Raw genomic sequence first — 24,155 nt, 5'->3', positions numbered from 1 at the left:
TTAGCTCAAGTTTTCCTGCCCAATTGCAAAAGCAACCCCGAGACAGAAAATTACAACTGAAATCAACTTCCCAAATGCAAATATTAGTCTCAGATTAAACGGCTCATGTTTTTCTGTGTTACAAAGAGAACACGATTACTTACCCCGACTAAACAGGCATTTATTTCACGTGTTGAAAAACCCACTGCGTCAATGGGAAGGAGAAAGGAAAGAGAGAAAGATGGAGAGGTAAAAAGAGAGACGTCTCTTCAATGTCTTCCTAATGAGAAAAGTGTGGTGGCTGTAGCGAAGAGCAAAATGCTGACTGAGGCCCTCTGGGGTACTCAGCGAGAGGTGGAGAAGCATTCTTACACAGCCTGACTAAAACACTGCCATTTGGAGTGGTTTTACTGTTTGAGAGGGCTGTTTGTAGCTGCAAATCAGTTAGGTCAGTTGGGGAGTTAAAGCACTCAGGCTGTTTGCAGTGACGCTCACCGAAGTTTTCGCTTATTGGTGAAAGAGAGGAGGCATAACCCAACCCTGTCCCTCTAACCAAATTCTGACCTCAAAAGCCAGCATCTCTTACAGCTTTAACAAAGTGAAAGAAAAGGTACTTTGCTCAGCACAGCTCGTAGCTGTACGTCAGTAGAAAAAGGTTTATAACCAGCATGTAGTTCTAAAATAATAACGAATTTCAGTTAACGATTCACCTGGCAAATAACCCATTCACGTGTGTTCTTTTCGACAGAACCTAGCTGTAAGAGGCTCAGTTCTTTGCATACAGATCTACATGCTTGATCATGGTACTAATTTTTTATGTTACACTAAACGGGGGCGGGGGTGAGGGGAGGGAGCGCTATTCATAAAATTACAAACTGCACAGCTACAACATGTGTCACTTCCTACACGCTGCACAATGACCTAGACATTTTCTGTTCATTTCCAAACAATAAATGGGCATGGAAGAAAATATAGGCCTTTTATGATCCCATGCTAAATGTTGATTTTTTATGGTTGTGCAAACCTGGAGAGCGTCTGATGACATAATGTAACTGTAGAATTTAGGCCAAAAATTTAGATACATTTGGAATAAATCTGTGGTTATGTTATAGTTATGACAGTGGATTTCAACCTGTGATTCACGGACCCTTGGGGGCTCCACAGACTGTGTCTAAGGTATCCACAAAAGGTGACTATGAAAATAACGTTTCAGATCCCAGAAAGGGCATTCTGTTTTTCAGCTCAATCAGAAGTATGTGAATACCCCCATCTCTAGGTCAAAACCTGTAAGTGCTGTCATTACCAAAGAAGCTCACAGTTTAATGCCCTTCTCATGCTGCATCCAATGCTCAGTGGTTTGAGCATTGGCCTGCTAAACCCAGGGTTGTGAGTTCAATCCTTATGGAGGCCATTTAGGGATTTGGGGCAAAAATTTGTCAGGGATGGTACTTGGTCCTGCTGTGAAGGCAGGGGACTGGACTCGATGACCTTTCACAGTCCCTTCCAGTTCTAGGAGATAGGCAATCTCCGTTAAAAATATAGATATATTTATAGCTGAATTCTGTTCAATCAGCTACATGTCTAAGACTTCTATTGTAGGGGTCTGCAGAGCACAGGCTGAATTTCCAAAGGGAAATTCCTGCTTGTGAAATCTTTTAGGGATCCCCAAATAAAAAAAAGGTTGAAACCACCTTAATGAGGAAGAACGGCTCTTGTGCAAGAGGGGGGGTTTTGCACAAAAAGGAGCTGTCTACGTGGCTCGTTTTTGCGCAAAAGCCTTTTGCACAAAAACGGCTGCTCATTACTTATGCAAATAAAGCTCGGCGATATTCCATGCTGCGCTTCATTTGCATATGCTTTTCCACAAGAAGGCTACAGTATAGACGTAGCCTTAGGGTTTCCTTCTATAATGTCTCTGTTACTGTGAGGAGCAACTTCAGCTCAGAATTAAGTTCTTTTTTGTGTATAGATGCTCAAACACATGAACACTATCAATTTATTATCCTGAAGGCAGTGGGATGTGATTTCTCTCCAGGAAGCAGCAGGGCGCAAAAGCCAGAATTGATCAGATCATGAATATTTTCCTACCCATCCTCTTTTCCCGCTCTATAAATCTTTTTCTTATTGTCTATACAGTTTTCTCCCACCAATATTGTATTAGCCTGAAAACCAATAAACATCCTTTTAAAGATCCTTTGCTATACATATGGAATGGATTAAATTATATTTTATTTTGCATGTACTTGTACAAAAGAAAATGTGTTCATTGAACCAGTTTCATTTTGCACGTATAAACAATTTATTTCTATTTTATAGAGCTATGTATCTTCTGGCCAGTTCTCCAAGCAGCCTTCCATAGATTCACTTTGAATGTGTTTATCGCAGTACTATTTAAGTGTGACTTACCAAACTATGGCTAAGAAACATCATGTTCAAAAGCCTCTCTCTTGAGATGTATGTACAGGCAACTCAAATACACGCCAACCAATTTTTTGATATTCAAGACAAGCTCATCGGTTCTTTCTTTTAGCCTCACCAACATGAAAGCATGTTTATGGACTCTGTTGCCCCTCTGTACTGATAAGATATTTTATCTCGACAGCCAAAATGGATCTGTGGCGTTTTAAAGAAAACTTCTGAAAAGATGAATGAAAAATGTTTTGTGAAGTATCTAAATAAACTCATGGAGCTATTTGGCAATAACCCACAGTGGCCAGGCCAGATACATAGCTGGTGTAACTCTGAATGGATTCTTTGATGCCACGCTGCTGCAACTGTGATGTCACAATTCGGGATGTAACCATGTACCCGAGCACACAGTTAAGTGATGAATCTGGGCTCATTGGTTAATCCTCTAGGTTACATGCAGCTTCCCCACCCCCAACCTCGAGTTGCTGCCTCTGTATCAGAAGCAGCAGCAGGGGGAGGAGAGAGGCTGGAGCTGGTGCATGTGGGCAGCCAGATTTTAAGGTGGCTCCCTGTGAAACCCTGCCTCTGTGGAGCCACCTCTTTATCAGAGGCAGCAGTAGGAAGAGGAGGAGGGAGGGGAGAACAGGAGCATGCAACTACTGAAAAATTCAGCGGTTACACATTTACACAAATAAAAGCACTTTAATATCCCTAGTCACAATTCACGTGAGGATCTATTCCCTACGATATAGGGAGATGGTAAAAGTGGAATTGATTTGCCTGGCCTTGCTGAAGCCTCTCTCTTTCTAGAGCCACCACACACTCGCAAAGTATGCACTTTCTTCTTTTTGAAATGCAAGAGTCTTGTTTCTGCAATTTGCTGAGCTGTCGGGGGCTGAAGAGGGCGCCGCGTCTCCCCAAGGCCAGTGCTTCACCTCCTATTTACGCTCCTTCCATTTTATTTCTTGCCTCCCGGCCACGCCCCTCGGTAACTGACATTGGGCCCGCTTTATCTACAGCTGCATGGGCAACACATGCTGCTTCCCTTTTCAGTTCCCCTTTGAAGCTGCTTGCTGAGTGCTCCGGAGACCACAGTCTTGCCTACTTATAATTTCCATTCATTTTTGGTTACGATTAGCAGGTCAGTCCATGCACCTCTGATAACAACAGGGCTGATAAGTGGAACTATATTAAAATTGCATATGCATGCAAGGAAGAATAATTAGGGGAGCAAATTCCTGCCAACACTTATCAGCTGTGTGCTGGCTGTTGGCTTTTGTGCGAAAGGCGAGAGCCAGCAAGCCTGCAGTGTGCCCTACACTTTGTTGCTCCTCATCAGAGTGCCCCCAGGCAGACAAGTTGCTCCCCATCCTGGGCAAGATGGCGACTGTAAAACGGTAGGGGCAGTCGTTTTGAGAGGTGGGAGCACAGAGAAACAAGAGACGCAATCTCCTCTCGGTGCATCTGGGCCATTTCCATTAAAGCAGATGGAAATTACGCACACAGATCAAGTAGGTGACTAGGTTTGGAAAATCCGGCTCCGGCCTTAGGAGCAGCAGGAATAGGGGGAGGGAAGGCGAGGAAAGAAATGTCATGTCTGCTGAAGTGAGGAAAAACCGTAGCTGCTTGTAACAGCAGCAACTCCTGCAAACGCTCATGCCTGCCCCCTCCAAGCAGGCGTCATTAGTCACGATGGGGAAACGGAGCAAGATAAAAGGTGGCTGAGACAGTCATAAAAGACTCGTAAAAAATGTTTAAGATCTCAGCTCCTTTGAAGCCATTTTGGGCTCTGGTAAGTTTCCTTTTTTTTTAATATGTTGTCTGGTAAGGTTTAGCTTAGTTTTCTGCTAGCAATACTTATTTTAATACACCATGTATCTTGGCCTGTAGGTCAAAGTCACCGCAGACATGCAGAATTGTTTAATACTAGAAGACTTATCCAGCATTGCTGGCACGAGGCCGGAGGTGTGGGGGGAGGGGATGCAGGAGTCAGGACACGGCCTTGGGGAGGTGGAGGGCTTAGGGCAGGAGGCTGAGGACATGGGAGGTGCAAGAGTCCGAGTCGGGGTTAGAGAAGGGGCTCAGGACAGGGGGCTGGAGATGTGTGTGTGGGTGGGGGTGTTGGGAGAAGAGAGGCTCAGGGCAGAAGGTGGGTGTGGCTGCTGTCTTCTCCCCAAGGGCGGCCTACGGCAGCAGGGACCACACACCCCACTCACTTTCTCCCTCCCCGCTGGTGCCTCTTGGGGCAGGGACTTTCTCCCCACTTACCCAGTCTGGAGGCAGGCGAGATGGCAAGCCCCAGCCCTTGGTGGTATGGCTGTCCCCAGTGGTCACTGCAATATAGCTCTCCTCTGCTGGTTCACTGCCTCCAGTAGCCACTGTGAGGATCGTGTCCCTCTGAACAGCGCCTCCCTTTCCATGCTATGGAAAACAGTTCCACTCCTGGAACTTCTGGTTTTCCTGGCAGAACCAAATCCCAGCCTTGATTTAAGTTAGAATAAGAGGGAGCTGCATCCCAAATGTGGTGCCCCCTAGCTCTTACCGTTTAAGAGGAGTTCTTGGACAGACTCAAGACAGACAGACACAAGTTTCTAAACCATGTACATAGCTAATACCCAAACTACGACATTAAACCCAGCACTGGGGAATGCCAACTTCTCCTCTCACATTATAGTGGGATCGGAGGAGGAGTTAGGACATTGTCTATATTGCAATCACAGGATTGCGACTGACACTGTGGGAGCAGCTTCAGGACTACCAACTGGAAGAGCCCATGTTCTGAAGAGTTCCGCCGAAGTTTTGAACTGGGAAAACTGGATAACGCTGATGAACATCATGGCCAAATCATCAGCTGGCCTGAACGGCAGAGGTCAACAGGGCTAGGTAATTTACACCTGCTGATGATCCATCCTATTGTTTTTAAAACTGCCTCTTTTCTTAGAGAGCTCTTTCTAACACCTTTTATCTTGATCATTCTGTCACAGTTGTTTCATTATTTGCATTGGAATAATAGAAGAAACATGTCTTGACATGACCTCTTCTTAAAATAGACAATCGCAACCAGCACTTTGAATAATATGCAGCAGTGCAGTTCAAAGCTTCTTTTGGCTATAACTGTTCATCTTTACAGCTCAGACCCCCAAACTACTGGCTAGGTGGCATTATAAGTAATACCCATGAGACGTAGCAGTATTGCTTTTAAAGCTTTGGTGTTCAACCGGTTAAATCGCTCAACCGGCCGAGCATTCCAAGGGACCTCTGAACAGTTTGGAAAATGCCTCAAGGAATGGATCAGCCACTGCCATGATGAACTGTTCCGTTATTTCCAGCTTGAGCGTGTTGTGTGAGTAACATATTCTGAGGGTGCTTTCAAATACCATGCACTAATCAGTGCAAAGAAGCCTGCCTCCTGCAGTAGTCAAACAATTTCTCTTTTGTGCAGGTGTAACCCAGGCACACTTAGTGGGTGTGGCTCACTGTCCCATGGAGTTGCACTTACAGCGAGAGATAAGAGCGAGTGAGCTCGCAGCCTAAGCTGGCTTTATAGCTCAAGCTATAGAGGCTAAACTAAGCTCCAGAGGTCGCAGGTTCAAATCTGCCTGGTGGCAGTTTCACGGGCATGCTAGAACAATCCAACCTCACAAGCAGTCCAGGGACCTACCACCCTTTATGGTTTGTATTACCAGAGCAGCTCTCAAAACATTGCTCCAGGGCACGTGTTAACATTAGGGATGTTAGAGATTCTGTATTTTAGTAATCACGTAGCCACAACTATTTTTAGCGGTTACATGGTTCCTAAATTACTCCCCAGGGGTGAGGCCGGCAGCCAGTGCGTTCCTGGTCTCACTCCCCCTGCCACCCTGCACTGCTGCCTCTGTATAAAAAGCAGCAGCATGGGGTGGCAGGCAGAGCCAGTTTAAAAATCAGCTCCATGCAGAGACCGGCTCTCGTCTGCCGCCTTGCGCTGCTGCCTCTGATACAGAGGCAGCAGCGAAGGGCAATAGCAGCCCCTGTCTGCAGGGGGCCCATGCTCCCTGTGGACAGAGAGTGCGCTGACTTCCCACTTGCCCCCAACGCGCTGCTGCCACTGATAGAGAGGCAGCGTGGAGTGAGGGGAAGGCAGGCAGCTCTGCGGGATCCGGCACATGTAGGGAGCCAGCTTAAAAGCCAGCTCCCCACAGGCACCAGCTCCCACCTCCCCCAAATTGCTGCCCCTGATACAGAGGCAGCAAAGGGGAGGGAGGTTGCATGTAGTTGCCTGGATTAACCGATAAGCCTAGGTTTATCGATTAATCGTTTAAGTGGCTCTATACTAAACATCCCTAGTTAACAGAAGAATGCACAATGCTATGAATACACAGATGTGCAAATCAGACAGGTAGAATTAGAATTAGAAAACTACATTTTTCATGTGTCAATGGATCCTACAGTAACAGGAATTGTTTCTTGAATTAGGACCTGCTGAAAATGAAATCTAATTGGGTTCTGTTGGTGGTGGTTCTCATCCTGAGCATTCTAACTCTCGCTTCACTGTCATCACGTACCATTACATTAAAAAAAACACATGGCAGAAAGACTTATCTTACACAAAGCCATTTTTTAACCACCACATTTGAGGACCAGATTTTCACTACTGAACATTCAAACACGGTACAAGCAATTACTACAGTTGCCTGTGCAAATGGTCATCTGGGTATTTCACATGTGCACCCAATACACAGGGCCGGACAGAGGCATGGGCGAGCCGGGCAGCTGCCCAGGGTGCCAACTGCTGGGGGGCACCTGATGGCAGCTGTAAGGGGCACGCGGTATCCCTTACAGCTGCCATCAGGAGCCGCGCACCCAGCTCCCGCAGCGCCGGCCCGCCCGCATCCCCGCCCGCATCGCCCTTTCCCCCATAGCCGCGGGGCTCTACATGGCCTGGTGCGTGCGACAGCTGGACCGGACTGGGCCCCTACCACAACACTCTAAGGGTATGTCTACACTAGCCCCCTAGTTTGAACTAGGGAGGCTAATATAGGCATTCGAAGTATCCCGCGCTTGATTTGCATCTTCCCAGCCGGTCGCCATTTTTGAAATGTACAAGTCCGAACTAACTGCCCGTGTCTACACACGGCAGGGACCCGGTAGTTCGAATTAAAGCTCTAGCTCGAACGACCTGTTATTCCTCCTGGAATGAGCTTTTAACAGGTAGTTTGATTTAGGGCTTTATTTCGAACTACTGGGTCCCTGCCGCGTGTAGATGCGGGCAGTTAATCCGGACTTGTAAATTTCAAAAACGGTGACCATCCGGAAAGATGCAAATCAAGCGCGGGATATTTAAATCTTGGGCTTGATTTGTAACTTCGAATGCCTACATTAGCCTCCCAAGTTCGAACTAGGGGGCTAGTGTAGACACACCCTAACAGATTTCCAGTAGAGCTTGAGTTCCAGTTTTGTCTCTTGTTTACCAGGGAGGACCTGCTCAGAATTCTCTGCAGCACAGAGAGACACCTAGTGGTGGGATGACAGACTGAATACAATATCATTATTGATACAATGTGATGTTTTATTTAATCCTTCTATGTTACACCAAACTATGCAAATGCTGTATCCCTTCACAAAATATAGTCATAGATTATAAGTCATTTTCCCTGAAAAAGGCCCTAACTGCTCGTGCTACTCGGCTTTGGTATCTAGGTTCCTCTAGTGCTGGTGGATACAAGCAGCCTGCCTTCCATAACACATGGCCTGAACTAGGAGCAAGTATAGTCACTGTGATGAAGGATTGCTCCATCCCAATGAGCATGCTCATTGTCCAAAAAACACCTTGGGAGGGGCGAGCCCTGCACTAGATGGTGATGCTGGCCAGCCATGTGGTGGGGAGGGAGTAGTAAGATGCATTCATAAGGGGTCCAGCAGTGATCATGCAACTTTGCACAGACGGTGTGGCTTCACAAAGCATTCCTGCTTCCAGGGCTGAATGAACCCTGGGAGAATACTACTCTCTAATCAACATGCAAATAACTTGTTCAGTCACACTCAGGATCACAAACAAGCAAGGGGGACCTGGGAGATTTTGGGTAGCTGGGGGATGTTGTTCACTGAGGGTGCAGGTGGTAAAGGAGTTTTGTTGGGGGAGGGGAGGCTTTGGGAGGGAAGAACTCACATTCCAGAAGGAACTGAGGGAACATGACACTGGACAATGAGAAACGAGTTTTCGAAGGTGGGAGTGGAGATCATTCGGGCATGTCTTAGGTTAGAATCATAGAATCCTAGAACACTAGAACTGGAAGGGACCTCAAGAGGTCATCAAGTCCAGTCCCCTGCCCTCATGGCGGGACCAAGCATTGTCTACACCATCCCTGTCAGGTTTCTGTCCAACCTGCTCTTAAATATCTCCGGTGATGGAGATTCCTCAACCTCCCTAGTCAACTTATTCCAGTATTTCACCACCCTGACAGTAAGGAACTTTTTCCTAATGTCCAACCTAAACTTCTCTTGCTGCAGTTTAAGCCCATTGCTTCTTGTCCTAGCATCTGAAGCCAAGGAGAACAATTTTTCTCCCTCCTTCTTGTGACACCCTTTTAGGTACTTGAAAGCCGCTAGCATGTCCCCTCTCGATCTTCTCTTTTCCAAACTAAACAAGCCCAATTCTTTCAGTCTTCCCTCATAGCTCATGTTCTTTAGACCTTTAATCATTTTCGTTGCCCTTCTCTGGACCTCCTCTAATTTCTCCACATCTTCCTTGAAATTTGGTGTCCAGAACTGGACACAATACTCCAACTGAGGCCTAATCAGCACAGAGTAGAGTGGAAGAATGACTTTTCATGTCTTGCTCATAACACTCCTGTTAATGCATCCCAGAACCAGGTTTGCTTTTTTTTCAACGGTCTCATATTGTTGACTCATATTTAGTTTGTGGTCTACTATGACCCCTAGATCCCTTTCTGCCGTACTCCTTCCTAGACAGTCGCTTCCCATTCTGCATGTGTGAAACTGATTGTTCCTTCCTAAGTGGAACACTTTGCATTTGTCCTTATTAAACTTCATCCTAGTTACCTCCGACCATTTCTCCAGTTTGTCCAGATCATTTTGAATATTGACTCTATCCTCCAAAGCATTGTTTGGGAAGCTGTGGAGGGAAATAGGTTCTATTTTAAGTATCCTATAGTCCAGGCACTTTCATGGTGATTAAACACAGTTATCAGTATTAAACCGCCATCCAACACATACCCAGCTGCCCATCCACACCATTACAATTCCACACCAGGGTAACAATATCAGGGACTTCAGATCTGCATCATCAATATATTTCACTTGAGCAGAATTTTTAGAAAACTAAAACAGAAACAAGAATTTGCCCATATAGATAAATCTAACGAATGATGTCCACATATAAATAGAGAGCACAACATACAAAAACCTTTCCCCCTCTTGTTGATAAACTCTGTATTCTAAAATTAAACCCAGCAGGGTAAGCAAGATGCTGTATAGATTTCAAAGGATACTGTACTCTTTTTTTTTTTTTTTTTTTGGTAACCCGGACTGCACTGCAGATGCACATTGCAAAAACGCTCAACTATCTCTGGCACCAAATGTAAACACTACGCGAGCTAAAATCATATACACTTTTTCTCCTAATAGTTTACACCACAGAGCACAGCTGTGGTTTGCCATTTGATGATAAGCCGCCCTCAATTTTAGAGCCTTTTTAGGGTGTAACTGTTCAGGCGAAAACAAGATATTATCATAATAGCACAAAAAGAGGGAAAGGGAACCACCAAAGAAATGTGGAAATTAAAAAATGAAACACAGATTTCTAAAAACATCACAGACATCAGAGTTAGCATTCCCCTTAAACCCTTTCATGAACAGATATTTACCCGTAAAGCAGGAGTTCTCTAACTTTTGGGATTGCGGCACACCCTGCTTAACGCAGACCTTTCCGCGGACCAGCAGCCTAGTACCCATGATGACAAAATGGGTGCAGGAGTGGGCTAAGGATGCGGGGTCTTGGTGGGAGGGGGTATGTGAGGGTGAGAAGATACAGGGTCTGGCACAAGAGGCGCTGACCTGGCGCCACATACCCCACCACTCACAGGCGCTGCTGCCACCGCTCCCATTGGCCATGGTTCTGGCCAATGGGAGCGGCAGAGAAAACCTCTAGGCAAGTGGTGTATATATAGGCAAGTGGTGTCCTTGAGCTGCCATTCCCCCAGCTGGGGTGGGAGGGGAAGGGAGCAGCAGCGCACACAACCATTTCCTTCCCCTGCAATCCAGATCTAGCCTCTATAGCTCACCCTCCACATCCCGAGCAGGAAGCTGGCACCGGTGCAGCGGGTGGGACACAGCACGGGTTCCGCACTGCAGGAGAGAAAGGGGCAAGTCCCAAGTCCACGGCCCACGGTTTCAGACCACTAGCGGTCCACGGACTACACTTTGAGAACCACTGCCCTAAAGAAATCCTTGATCTTTTGTAAACAGAAAGCTCCTATATGTATTTTTCAATTGAGGACAACTATAGCTGGGTCTCAGCTTTAATAATCCCCCGATTGCTTCCATCTTCTGCAGTTATTTCTGCTGCAATGGATAACTGGTGCTCATTAGACGAAAGGAGTAACCCTTTCACTTTTTTTTTAAATGCTCTCCTACACATAATAGTGGTAAGTAGGCTATAAGATCAAAACAATGTAGGAGCACTGTCTAGTGGCATAATTAAATCGCATTGAAAGGAATTATCTCTAACCCTGTAATCTGAGAGTGAAAGAAAAGCCAGGAAAAGTGAAGTGAATGCTCAGGATTGCCAGCTTACACGATTTTAGTGTGAGCCTTACAATATGCGATGTGTCTCCTAAAGCCCCCGCTTCTGCAGCGAGGTGATTATGAGAAAATCTTCATTTAAAAACGCAATTTCCTGGTCCTCCTGGTACAAGAGAAAAGGTTGAAAGTACAACAAAATACCATTGACTGCAATGGGATGAGGATTTCATCCCTAAATCCTGCAGACTCAAAAAAAAAAAAAAATAGAAAAAAACCCCCACAGAAGACAAGTCAAATGAACCTAAAATTTCTCGTTAAAAAACAGCAACAAACCCTACGTCTCCTGATTTTTAAGCCCATTTCCTAATTTTGGGAGGCCTGCCTGATGATGGTTGAGCATGTGGGGTTGGCGACACTGGGTGGAGGAACTCCTGCAGAGATGGAACGCTTCACAACTAGCACGTGGACTTTGCTTTCTGCTGGAGTCAATCGCAACTACTTCCAGTTACACCGGCTCCCCTCATTTCTCATCCTTCCTTAACTGTGGCCCCCTTGTAAGAACACGGCAGTGGCTACCGAACGGAGGAAGAAAGCAGTCAGATACCCTTGAGTGGTAGGAGTTACAAGTGGCACATTAACGAGATCATTCTTGATTCCTCATGTCCTTGTTTATAAATAAAAGGACATGAATTACATAGAGCTAGCTTCAGAACGTATGTTACATCTCCAGAACTATGGCATCTGAGTAAGGGGGGCATCTTGTATATGAACCCAAACGACATAGTGCCGAGTCATTTCACATCTGACTGAGGCCTTTTTGTACTGGGACTTTGCAGAACCAAGTACTATATTCCAATCAAGTTCTCATCCGTTCCTACACTGCCGTCCATTTCCCTGATCAGTCATCTATGGTGTATCACTATACCGGAGAGCCACCACTTCGCCTAACATCAACGATCGGAACCAGAAACATCCAGAGCTAAGTCCATGAGTCTCTTCATCTCACCCTGGACCAGCTTTGCCGCTGGAGGTTGTACCAGACCAGAGGAAGCATTCTGCGGATCAAGGCACAGAGATGGACATTAGGGATGTTACTGGTTAATTAGTTAACCGATAAGCCTCATGGGTGAGGATACCAGTTAGAGTTAAACAGCGGGGGCTGGAGCAGATCCACAAGATCTGCTGTGGACAGGGGATGCTCCAGCCTCGCCAGAATAATCTCCATCCACAGGATCTTGCCTAGGATTAATTTTGAGGCTTCCCCATAGTGTGGACACGCTAGTTCAATTTTGTTAAATCGGGAGAGAAGTCAAATTTACTAATTTCAAAATAGTTTCCTAGTGTAGATATGACCTCAGCAGGTGTGTGGGTTACACAACATTACATGTGCCATTATAGACCAGGCACATGAAGGAACAGGAAGATATAAGTATTTATACCGTGAATTCCTCCGCACTGGGTAACATTACCAGGCCCATTGTAATCTCTCCAGCTGTCCAATGCTGTGGAGCTAGTGATAAAGGACAACATATGCTGCTCTAATTCTGAGGAATTTCCTTCTATCTGGCTTATCACATGGTTGCTCCATAGCTGTTGGGGTGTTTGTGTCATTCCGAGAAGCGCAGCCACATGGAAAGCAAGGTTGTTTTTATTGCAATTTGTGTCACACCATTAGACTAGGCCTCACGCTGTGATGTAATACTCAGAAGTACAGGGTCTGTGGCAAGACTTCTAAGAGCACTGATAGCCAAAAGGCTGGCATACTCTCTGGTTCAGAAGTTCAAGAGGTAAAATTCTCCAGCTCTCCAGTGTGCTGAGAAAGTTCTTGTATCAAAGTATCCCAAACATCGATAACCTCCCCAATAACACCATCCTTGCCACCATGGATGTACAACCACTATACACCAACATCCCACATGAAGACGGATTACAAGCTATTAAAACACTATCCCAGAGGACACCACTGCCAACCTGATAGCAGACCTATGTAACTTTGTTCTCACCCACAATTATTTCCAGTTTGAGAACAACTTATACCTCCAGATCAGCGGCACAGACATGGGTACATGCATGGCCCCACAGTATGCTAACATCTTTATGGCTGACCTAGAACAACGTTTCCTCAACTCCCATCCCCTTTTACCCCTTCTCTACTTACGCTACATCGATGACATCTTTATGATCTGGACGCATGGCCAAGAAACACTGGAGACATTCCACAGAGATTTCAATAACCTACACCCCACCATCAATCTCAGCCTGGACCATTCTACACGAGAGATCCATTTCCTGGACACCACAATACAAATCAGCAATGGAAATTTAGACACCACCCTCTACAGAAAACCCACTGACTCATACAGTTACCTACATGCTTCCAGCTCCCATCCAGCACACACCATACGATCCATCATCTATAGCCAAGCCCTTCGATACAACCGCATCTGCTCTAATCCCACTGACAGAGACCAGAAACTTCAGGATCTCTACCAAGCATTTATAAACCTCAACTACCCACCCGGAGAAATAAAAAAGCAAATTGAAAGAGCCAGACGAATACCTAGAAACCATCTACTTCAAGACAGACCCAAGAAAACCAACAATAGAACACCACTTGTCATCACCTACAACCCCCAACTTACACCTGTCCAACACATTATCAATAAACTACAGCCTATACTGGAACAGGATACTAAACTCCAAGAAGCTCTGGGAGACAGACCCATAGTCTCCTATAGACAACCACCTAACCTTACCAACAACCACAGGACATACCACACTAATACCAACCCTGGTACTTTCCCTTGCAACAAACCCCGTTGCCAGCTTTGTCCACATATTCACTCTGCTGACACCATTATTGGGCCTAACCAAGTGAGTTATAAGATCAAGAATACATATTCCTGCGCCTCCAGAAATATAATCTATACTATTATGTGCCGAAAGTGTCCGTCTGCTATGTACATTGGACAAACGTCTCAGACACTTTGCCAAAGAATCAATGCCCACAAAACAGACATTAGACAGGATCACAAAGAAAAAACAGTTTCTTGCCATTTCAACCAGAAAGGACACTGTCTCAATGACCTAATCACATGCATCCTACTTCAGAAGACATTCAAATCTGCACTTGAAAGGGAATCCTCTGAACTGGCATTCATGCTAAAATTCGACACTCTACGCAGGGGGCTGAACAAAGACCCCAACTACCTTACCCATTACAAAGATAGCTTCCCCAATTATCACCTCTAATACCATTAACTCACAGACATCTCCCCTTCCCCACCTCTAATATCATTAACTCACAGCCATGTACCTTCCTCCCCCCCCCCCCGCATCCCCCCTCTGTTCTGTAATGTGATTTGTCCTTTTCATATGTGTTCTTTTTTTTTTTTAATTGTATCCTTTGGTATATATGGTTGTGACTATTTTCTTCCACTATTTGATCTGAGGAAGTGGGTCTGGCCCACGAAAGCTCATCATCTAATAAACCATCTTGTTAGTCTTTAAAGTGCTACCTAGTCCTGTATTTTGTTCCAAACTAAGTGAGGTCTCCTTAAATCTGGCAGGTTCCTGTTTCTCTGAGGCAAGGTTAGCTCATAAACCCCCAGCATTGCGTGGCAGCTTTTAACGGATGTATGTCCAGCAGACATAGTGTATTTTGTTTTCCAGGAAATGGAACACAAACAGACGCCCCGTGCATTGCAATCAGTAGGAAGTTTACCATTTGCTTGGCTTGTCCAGAATCATGAAAATGCAGGCCGGGAAGGGACCACGACAAGCCATGCAGTCTGTCCCTGGGCTGGAAGCAGGACTACACATTTCCCTACACACTTCTGTGAATGAAACTGCTTCCAGCAAGGAACCCTTCAGTAGAAAGCTGATTCGTTACAATCCAAAGCAGCGAGCAGTCTTTAGAAGAGAGACAAGGAGGCTTGCACATCAGGGATCTATTGCTAGAGATCTGATATTCCCAATGGGCTGCAGTTTCACCTCACAGCGACACTCTGAAAGAGCAGAACAGCACAGCGTCTCTTTCGGAATCAACACAACTGTTTACATTGTATAATCTTCTCTTTATGTCATGGCACAGCTCCTTTCCTCTATCCCCGTGAATGGTTAGTAGTAGGGTTGCCAGGTGTCCGGTTTTCATCCAATAGCCCAGTATTTGTGGCCCGTCTAGTAAAAAGAAACAGAAAATACCGGATATACAAAATGTCCGGTATTTTCTATTTTTCCTCAGACAGAAGGCTGGCGGGTACATTTTTCCCCTGCCGCATCTGGCGGGGCTAGAGGGAGTGGTGAGCGGGGGGATTTAAAGGTGCAGTGACCTTTTTTTGGGGGGGGGGCTGAACAACTTTCATGCCCCGTTTTTTGCTCAACTAATTTTTTCCCCTGCCATGTTCGGGATTTTGGTGAAAGTATCTTACAACCCTAGTTAGTAGGGATGGGAAGTTTAATCAGTGAGCCAGTAGAGGCTGGAGCAAGTCCCCGCCCACCATGGGTGGGCCTGCCATAGATAGGGGTTGCTCTACCCCCTGCCTGTGGTGGACAGGGGCATTCCAGCCCTGTGGTGGGGCATGCCCCCCTTTAATCGGTTAACTGGTTAAACCACATGTAGCTAATTAAACAGGATTTTACATCCCTCATGGTTAGAACTGAATAATACTGTGGCTAAGGGAATTATGTGGGGAGAACACACGCTGGAAATTGGTCACAACCCCGGGCTCTCCATTTTGAAACACAGTCATGAGGCAGCTTATACAACCACCGCATCAGGGGCTAATATCCATCTGCAGCAACAACGTGGGAAGCTAAACGGGCAGCCGAACACAGCACTAAACTTAGGAGACCAGGAGCCCCCATTTGAGGAGCCCCCATCCTGTCACATGCCAGTGCTCACCAAATGAATCCATGAATGTCAAGGCTTCCCCCACTGGCCTTCCCTAACCGCCTCGGCTTTGCACTAACGAAAGGGTCGCCTCTGTAGCCACGTAGATTGTGGGTTAAATTGACATAGGTCAACCACTACCCAGAGCAGGACATACGTGGAAGTGGGGGCCTCTCAGAGACTGATACAATGCTCCTGGGATATTGATGCACATCTGTAGCTTGGACTCTTGCTACCTCTCGACTTTCCAACCAGGCCTTGTGCTATGGGGCCTTGATAGCAAAAGTCTCCAACAGTGGAACCAAGGCATCACATCAGCTTCCAAACCAGCAGGAAATAATCCCAACATTATTCTAGGGCAACACTGAAAACTGAATTGCGGTCAATACAACCACCCTGGTTAATATTCTAATTATTCCCAAATAAATAACTATACAGTTCAGGAGGAAATTAATTAAAATACATTTATTGAAAACCACAGATGGAAAAATATTCAGTTTCTTCATTATACAAACAGAGAAAAGATATATTAACTCCCAGTCTACAAGAAGACTATTGGTTTCTCTCCATCAAAACTATAAATATATTCAGTTATTAAATACTGCATAGTTTCTCATGTCATATAACCATCAAAACAAGGCAATCATCACATTTTTATACAGCCTCTAAAATATATTAAATTACTTCCATGGAACATATGGAGGCCAATGGAATGTTTTGTATCACATGTGGGAATAAAATAGTTTACAGTCAGAACTAAATATCAAAGGTTGATTTACAATAAGGAGAAAATAGATCAGATCCTTGAAATCAGACCATCTATTCACACCTGAGTTTGGTTTTTGGCTATTAATAAAATTACACATGGTGCATCTAATACCAACAGATCTATATTTCAATAATAGTTGTGATTCAAATTCTTTGCACTTTTGATATTTGGGGGAAAACTAATTGATTAAATAGAGATTAATGTTGAAAGTTGATTTTTCACTTGCTATTCTGAAGTTACTCTCCCTGAGTAATCAAGCTAGTATTCAAACAAAATCAAACCCCACTATTATATACTGTTATTCTTATCCTGGAAAAAAGGCGCAATGCTGAGAACTCTCATCTAACCGATAAGTACCTTCTCTACTGGAAACACACACGTGAAAGACATTCAGAAAAATTCAACATGTTTCAACTAATTCATAATCCATTTGGCATGCTGTTGAAAGAAGGATGGAACAGCCCTTCAGGAGCTCAGATCTGGCTGATTCAAACATTTTCTTCTCCTTTTAAATTTATTTTCCTGTGATTGTTTTATTTGCGGTTTGAAGGGTTGTCTGAATGTCTCTATATATTTATGGTAGGAGCTGGCAAAGATGCTTTAACTGAACACCCAGTGATATGGGCACCTAACTCCTTAGGCTATTTTACAAATCCCAACCTAAATCCACTGGAAGTTCTGATTCAAACAGTGACAAACACCCCACCCCAAGACAACAACAAAAAGTAGCTCCCTCCACATCCTGCTTATTCTTTGTTGAACAGTCAGATCCGGCTCACTAAGCCACCAGCTGCCTTGCCAGAGTACCTCATATTTTAGGCACAGAGTACCTCATATTTTAAACAGCTGGCTACTCTCTGCTCTGGACGCTGAAGAGGGAGGGGGAGGGTTCACATGCTCCCTCTGCCTCCAGCAAAATCTCTCTGCTCTCATTGGCCAGATTTCAGCCAATAGGAGCTGAGAAATTTTGCTGGGGGCAGAGGCAGCGTGTGAACCCTCTCTCTCGCTCCCCCTCCCCCAGAGCAGAGCCATGTGGAGAAGCCAGCCGCCCAGCCTGCGACTGCCGCTCAGGTTCCTGCAGGGCTGCTGGCTGGCAGCTGCCTAGGTAAGCATCTCCCAGCCAGAGCCTGTCTCTAGCAGCCCACTCCCTCTTTCCCCCAACTACCTGCACTAGATCATCACCCCCTCTGTATACCCTCTCCCCACTGCCTCCCAGATCCTGAGCCCTCTCCTACACCCCTCCCCTAGGCCAGAATCCTCTGCTGCACCCATACCCCTTCTTGGACCCCGCACCCCAACCGCTGCCCCAGATTACAACCTCCTCCTTCACTCAAACTCCCTCTCAGTCCCCACATCCCCGCCCGCACCCCAGTTCCCAACCCAAATGTCCTTCTGCACCCAACCTCCATCCTAGATCCTGTACCCCCTCCATAGAAGTGCAGGGCCAAAATCTTGACCACTTGCCAAAATCTTGGAATGGGTCCCAATCAAAAATCCCCCCCCACATTGTATAGAATCAGCAGCTCACTGCCTAAATACCCAGTGAGAGTTTGTAGGTATCATTGTTTCAGGCTTATCATGCTTGTTTTACAAGGCACAGCAAACCGACGGTTTAAAGCTGCAATGTCCCTGTGATGTGTTATGACTTAAAATGCAGTGACTCCTCAGGATCCACATGGCTCAGTCTTATCCAGGAGACAGAGTCAAATATTAAAATAGATCAACTGAAGGAAGGCTACCTGTGGGGTTTTAACCAAATCATTCCCCATGGGAAACACTTCTGCCATGCTGACATACAGATGTTTAAAGTCGCAGTTGGGGGGATAATTTATATTTAAAGAAAAAAGATTTTAAATAAACAGCTTCAGAGCTTCTAAGAGCAAAGCCACAATGCTAGCAAGACCTGGTCCTATCACTTTTCTTTTTTTTCCCTACCTGCAGAATCTGAGCCGAAGATTTGCTAAGCCAGGAGTGGGCAAGAATTTTTGACTGGGGAGGCCACTCCAAGATTTTGGAAAATCTTCCATGATATTAATGGGGGAGGTGTGGGGTCTGGGATGGAGGTTGGGTGCAGAAGGGAGCTTGGGGTAAGGGATTGGGGTGCAAGAGGGAAAATGGAATCTGGGAGGGAGTTTGGGTGAACGAGGTGGTTGTGACCTAGGGCAGGGATCTGGTGTGCAGGGGTTTGGGATGTGACTTAGGATAGAAGGAGATTGTGATCTGGGGCAGGAGACTGGGGTGACAGATCTGGGAGGGGGTATGGGTGCAAGAAGGGGGCAAAGAATTTGAGTATGTTGAGTGGGGGGCAGAGGGTTGGGGCAGGGAGGGGCTGGGGTGCCAGAGGCAGGCTGTGGCCAGGAGATTTACCAGCCAGCAGCCAAACCAGCCTGCCTGTAGAGCTAAGGCTTGTAGGGCTTCCAGTTTTCCAGGCACAACCTGCTTTAAGGTAGGAGAAGAGGAAACTGAATATGTTTGGTGGCTGTAGTGCTTACTGTTTTGGAGGAGTTTTTGAACAAATGGACTCACAGATGGATGCAGACAGAAAGACATGTTTATACACACGCGCACACACACACACACACAGCCTGCACAACGTATACGTAACTGCACATGCACAATACAAAGCTCTGTAATCCAGCTAATGGAGGATTCCCCGACACTGGGCTGTGAGGGGGCGAAAGTGTTCTTTCTTTGACTTCCTGCAGCGTGGACAGTGCCAAAAGTCGAGTTAAGATACTTTGACTTCAGCTACACAATTAACATAGCTGAAGTGGCATATCTTAGTTCAACCTTGTCCCGTAGCGTAAACATACCCCTTGTCTTTCCCTTCTCCTCATGAACTTGCACTGAGCACTGTTTAGCCAGGCTGGAAAATCCAGCCCTTACACACCCATCAGCAGGGCTCGCCGAACCATGGCGAGCCCTGCTCGCCAGCCGCACTGTCCGGCGATCTGCGCATGCTCAGATCGCCCGAACCCAGCTCTTCCAGGTTACAATCTACTCGCCCAGGGCCCTGCCCATCAGTCGAGCCCTGCCCATCAGTACACACATGCTTCAGAGACCATGACTTGCCCGACTCCCACTACTGAGACATGCAAACTATAAGTGCACCGTGGCCAAGAGTCAGAACGGGCATTCCTTGATTGCTTACATGAAACTGCAGGTCTTCACATCAATAAAAGAGCACCACTTGGGGAAACGGGATCTATTATCACTACAGAGACTGCTGCAAAGGTCAGCTGCTGCAAAAAGGCTACATCCGTTATTATAAAATGTGAAAGTGTTCATGCTGAAAGCTCTTCGTGCATGCAGGCCAGCTAGAGAAGACCTTCTAAATATGGAATCTCAAAGTGGAGACTCAGCAGAGTTTTTATAAATCTCCACTGAAAAGCTTTTTTAGTTGAAATTCCAGAATATTTCCAGGGAGGTAAAAAATTAAAGCCCGACCCCAACATCATACAATTGCCTAATTATAAGTAAGCCAGAATTCACCTTCGCAGCTCTAGAGGACAAGGACACCTGAAAGAGGGACAGTAGAACCAACAGATAAAGCCTACCTCAGGGCCAGTTCCTGGGCAAAGACCATACAACAAAGCAGGCAAAAGTCCTGCCTTAATGGGACTGGCCCGTGAAATGGTTCCTTTCTGGCTACCTACACCAAGTGGAGGGTTGATGAGAAGAAGTCTCTTCCAACTTCTGATTCTCTATGATAACGAGACACCTCACCTGGCATACGTCGCCTCTTGGCTGTTATTTCTGACCCAGCTTCACTACGGCCTTTGGGCATAAGCTCGACTTTAATCCCATCCTCATAGTCTGTAAAGCTTCAAACATGTTCTTGAGACAAATTCAAAAGCCCCATTGCAGCCAGCAGCACCCAAGCGTGTGTGTTAGGGCTTCGCCAAAGTAAGGCCAGTACTATGTTGCCATCAACTTTTCAGAGGTTGCACCATCGTGCTTTTAAATTAAAGGGCAATCAAGCCTTTGCGGTAGTACAGGTCAGATAACCCCTGGAGCAACCACCACAAGCTCTCTTTCCCTGCGCCTGACAACTATTTAATGTACATATTTTAGGTATTTTCTATTTTAACCACTGCCACGCCTAAGGCAGGGGCCTTCCTTTGGAATCATGTAGCATGGCTTTTTTTTTTGTGCTTTGCTTTATTTGCTCTGACTTTCTGCTGACATGGTCTTAAAAAGACAGGCTCATCAGCTAATAGTACGGAAAAAAAAAGGGACATTGTTTCCGGGTGTATAAATTCTGGGTTTTGTTCTCTATTGACCGTGACCTTCAGTAGTTATTTACAGCTGGGTTGGGAAAAAGTACAATACAAGGCAAATAAAAATTGTCACCTTTTACAGCCTCTTTAGTCTGGGGTTGAGCAAGTGTGCCTATGGCCGAAGGTCATGGAGAATCAAGGCCAGTATTACTATGGTTATAATGTGTTTGAGTGCCGACATAACGCGCCACTTAATTGTGGGAACGGAGTGTTCACAAATGATTAGAGGTAGATTTTTTTTGAGAGAAAATTCCTGGGTTTTTTTAAAAGGTAAATATTTCTATTTACACAAATCGCTCAACAAGATGGTTGTCTTTCAAAAAACAAGCGAAGAAAGCAAAGGTACTAACAATACACATATAGTTGCAAACTATTATAAGCTTCTTACTATATGCTTTTAAATGCAAGGAGTACCCAGAGAGGTCTTTCATGCACTTATGTTTCCATAAACATTTTAATAATATCAAACAGAAATCATTTGGGAAAGTATTTTTAAAATCCTCCAACATACAATCCAATGCAACATAATCTTAACACTACCGTAATTATGAGTTTTAATGAAATTTACCTAGGACTGCTTAGATGATCTTGACCTGTGTGTAAACCTCTGATGCTTTAGAAGGTGCCTGGCTTTGAGTGACAAACTAGAAACCCGTATTGTTCAGATGTCAATTTCAGCACCAGAGTGAAAACTAAACTGTACTGTAATTGCTGAACTGCTCTTCCTGACGACTGAAGAAACAAGTTGCTCCAGGCACTTTGCTGGGGAATAACATTGGTATGGTTACCTGGATACCTGTTGCTGAGGGAGACATACACTGCAGAGGAATCTTGGCAAATTAAAATGCATGTTGTGCCACCTGAAACAAAAACCCAGTCGAAACCTTACTTGGGTGAAACAAACGCTCTGTCCCAAGATGTTTGCAGGTAAGCGGTGATTTGGGGGTACTGCAGTTTCTGAGTGGCCAAACTGAGGGTTAATGTCTAAACTGCAATCATGGGGACTAACTACAGATCACACAGGCATAGTCTAGACAGTGGGGCTATTTTGGGATACTGGAAGTATCCCGAAATAGCAATTCTGTGTCTTTAAACGCGTCCGTTATTTATTTCAAAATAATGGGTATGCTCTTCTGGCATCCCTGTAACCCTCAAACGAGGAGGGTTCAGGGATGTGTCAGAATAGCGCTTTATTTTGAAATTAAAATAAGCTATTTTGAAATTACCTCAAAATAAGCTATGCAATTAGTGTAGCGCAAATGGTGCAGCTTATTTTGAGGTAAGGGCGCTGTGTAGATGCACCCATAGATATTAACAAGCTAGTTTTAATCACCCCAGAACTTGGGTAATTACTCAGAGGGTTAGACACCACCAAAGTGTGAGCCCATAAATTGCCGCATCCTCATTACTCCATGACATGAGGTAGCTGAATTCAAGCTAGCTTGGGTTTATCTACTCAAGCTACAATCACACCCCATGACTTCAGTGCAGACACACATCTCAAAAGGGCCTGACTTTCTGAAGGGTCCCCAATATGGCAATCAAAAAGGACTTCATTTTGTCAAAAGAGTGTTGGTGAAAGTGAGGTTTTCAAGGGGAATAGCATGAGACAAATCCAATTTTAAAGGGAAGGGCACTGGATTTGCAGAAATATTAAAGGAATGACATGCCATTAGAAATATAGCTTCCTTGAATAGTCTCCGTTTTTTAGAAAAGCAGGATCTTGTAGACTCACACATTTTAAGGCCAGAAGGGGCAACATTTAGTCTGACGTTCTACATAACCGAGGTAACAAAATTCCTCTCAATCCTTGCAGGAGAAGGGATTACTCATTCTTGCAGATAAACTGGTGTGCAAGAAATGCCTGCACTGTGAAGAATAAAGGGGAACAAATAGGGAAGAAGAATCAAATACTAAACCAGAAATGACAGGCACAATTGGCAAAGTAGCCCACATACAAAGCTCTTCCGGTGACAGAAAGTTCTGCAGAAAATGTTCCCACAGTAATACAGAATTGGCAGAACAATTCCCAAATAGTATTTCTAATGGAAAAGGCCAAGAGAAAATGATTACCCACAGTCATTTACCACTATTTTTTAACAGGATTGCTTAGAGGAAAGGCTGGGAGCTAAAAATAATAATAATAAAAAAATTGTGTAAATTGATTTAATATAGCAACTCGGGATGGCTCATTAGTGTGGAAAGCAAAGAATGTGTGTTTCGCTGGTGTTGTTGAGTGCGCTCATGTCAGCAACAGAGCAAGAACGAGTGTAATCGATCCTAGTTATTTAACAGAAATTGAGATAGATTTCACCACATGGAAGGGAGGGGTTCCTTCTACAAGGGTGGAAAACTTGACACAAAATCAAGCTTTCCAAAAACCGCAGATGCAACCGGGGAAAATAAAACCCAACACAACACTGTATCAGCAATATGTTTGGGCAGGATTTTAATGTGTGTGTGTATCTGCTACTGTGCGTAGCAAAGGGATTGGGGCTAAGTAGCCCTTACAAGCTCTAAGAAAGTTAAAAAAAATACAAACAGCTGCTAGTCAAAGGACTAAGCATTTTATTCATCTCATCCTTGAAATTGGTCTGTCGTGACACAAGCCTATTGATCGTACATATCGCTCGCTTCAAAATTCTAATGGCGAGCTTTCACCTTCGTTATTTTCCTCAGCCTACTGTTGGCCTTGTTTAATTGTTCCTAGCAATATTCTGTAGTTGTAATTGCATGCCCCATTACAGCTATGCACATAAGCATGAACAACTGCACTCAAAGCCCCAGAGCCATGTTGTATGGGAACTTTTAAAACAAGACTAAGCTGTCTCCCAATTAGTCAAGGATGAGGTCTTTTGTTTTTCTTCTAAAAGTAAAGCAACAATGTGACCTGCCACCCGCAGCAGAGCGGCAGTACTTACAACTAAACCATTGGCTGACGTTTCAGCTTGGTCCGGATGTCCGACGACTGCCAGAGGCTCCGGACTTATTGGGAGCCTTGGAAATGCCTCAACCTCCTTAGGCCCAATAGCACCACATAGACTTTGCTAATGAAAAGGAACTCCCTTGCAGTTCTTTGTGAAAG

General features: G+C 45.1%; 1 protein-coding gene across 3 annotated transcripts in view; it reads right to left on the bottom strand.

Moving 5' to 3' along the window:
* Positions 1 to 24,155, bottom strand: part of PRICKLE2 (prickle planar cell polarity protein 2) — a 221,574-nt gene that overhangs the window by 123,988 nt on the left and 73,431 nt on the right. Inside the window, exon 1 of one of the 3 annotated variants that reach the window (XM_006135077.5) lies at positions 144 to 460. The exons of the other annotated variants lie outside the window; for them this stretch is intronic. The gene's annotated coding sequence lies outside the window, so the exon portion shown is untranslated. Of the gene's footprint in view, positions 1 to 143; positions 461 to 24,155 lie in introns of those variants that run through there. 3 annotated transcript variants of the gene reach the window in all.

Source organism: Pelodiscus sinensis, chromosome 11 (genome assembly GCF_052426305.1).
Source record: "Pelodiscus sinensis isolate ZL-2025 chromosome 11, ASM5242630v1, whole genome shotgun sequence".
NCBI classification, from domain to species: domain Eukaryota; kingdom Metazoa; phylum Chordata; order Testudines; family Trionychidae; genus Pelodiscus; species Pelodiscus sinensis.
The sequence above is the reverse complement of the archived record's forward strand: the minus strand, read 5'-3'. Positions and strand labels throughout refer to the sequence as shown.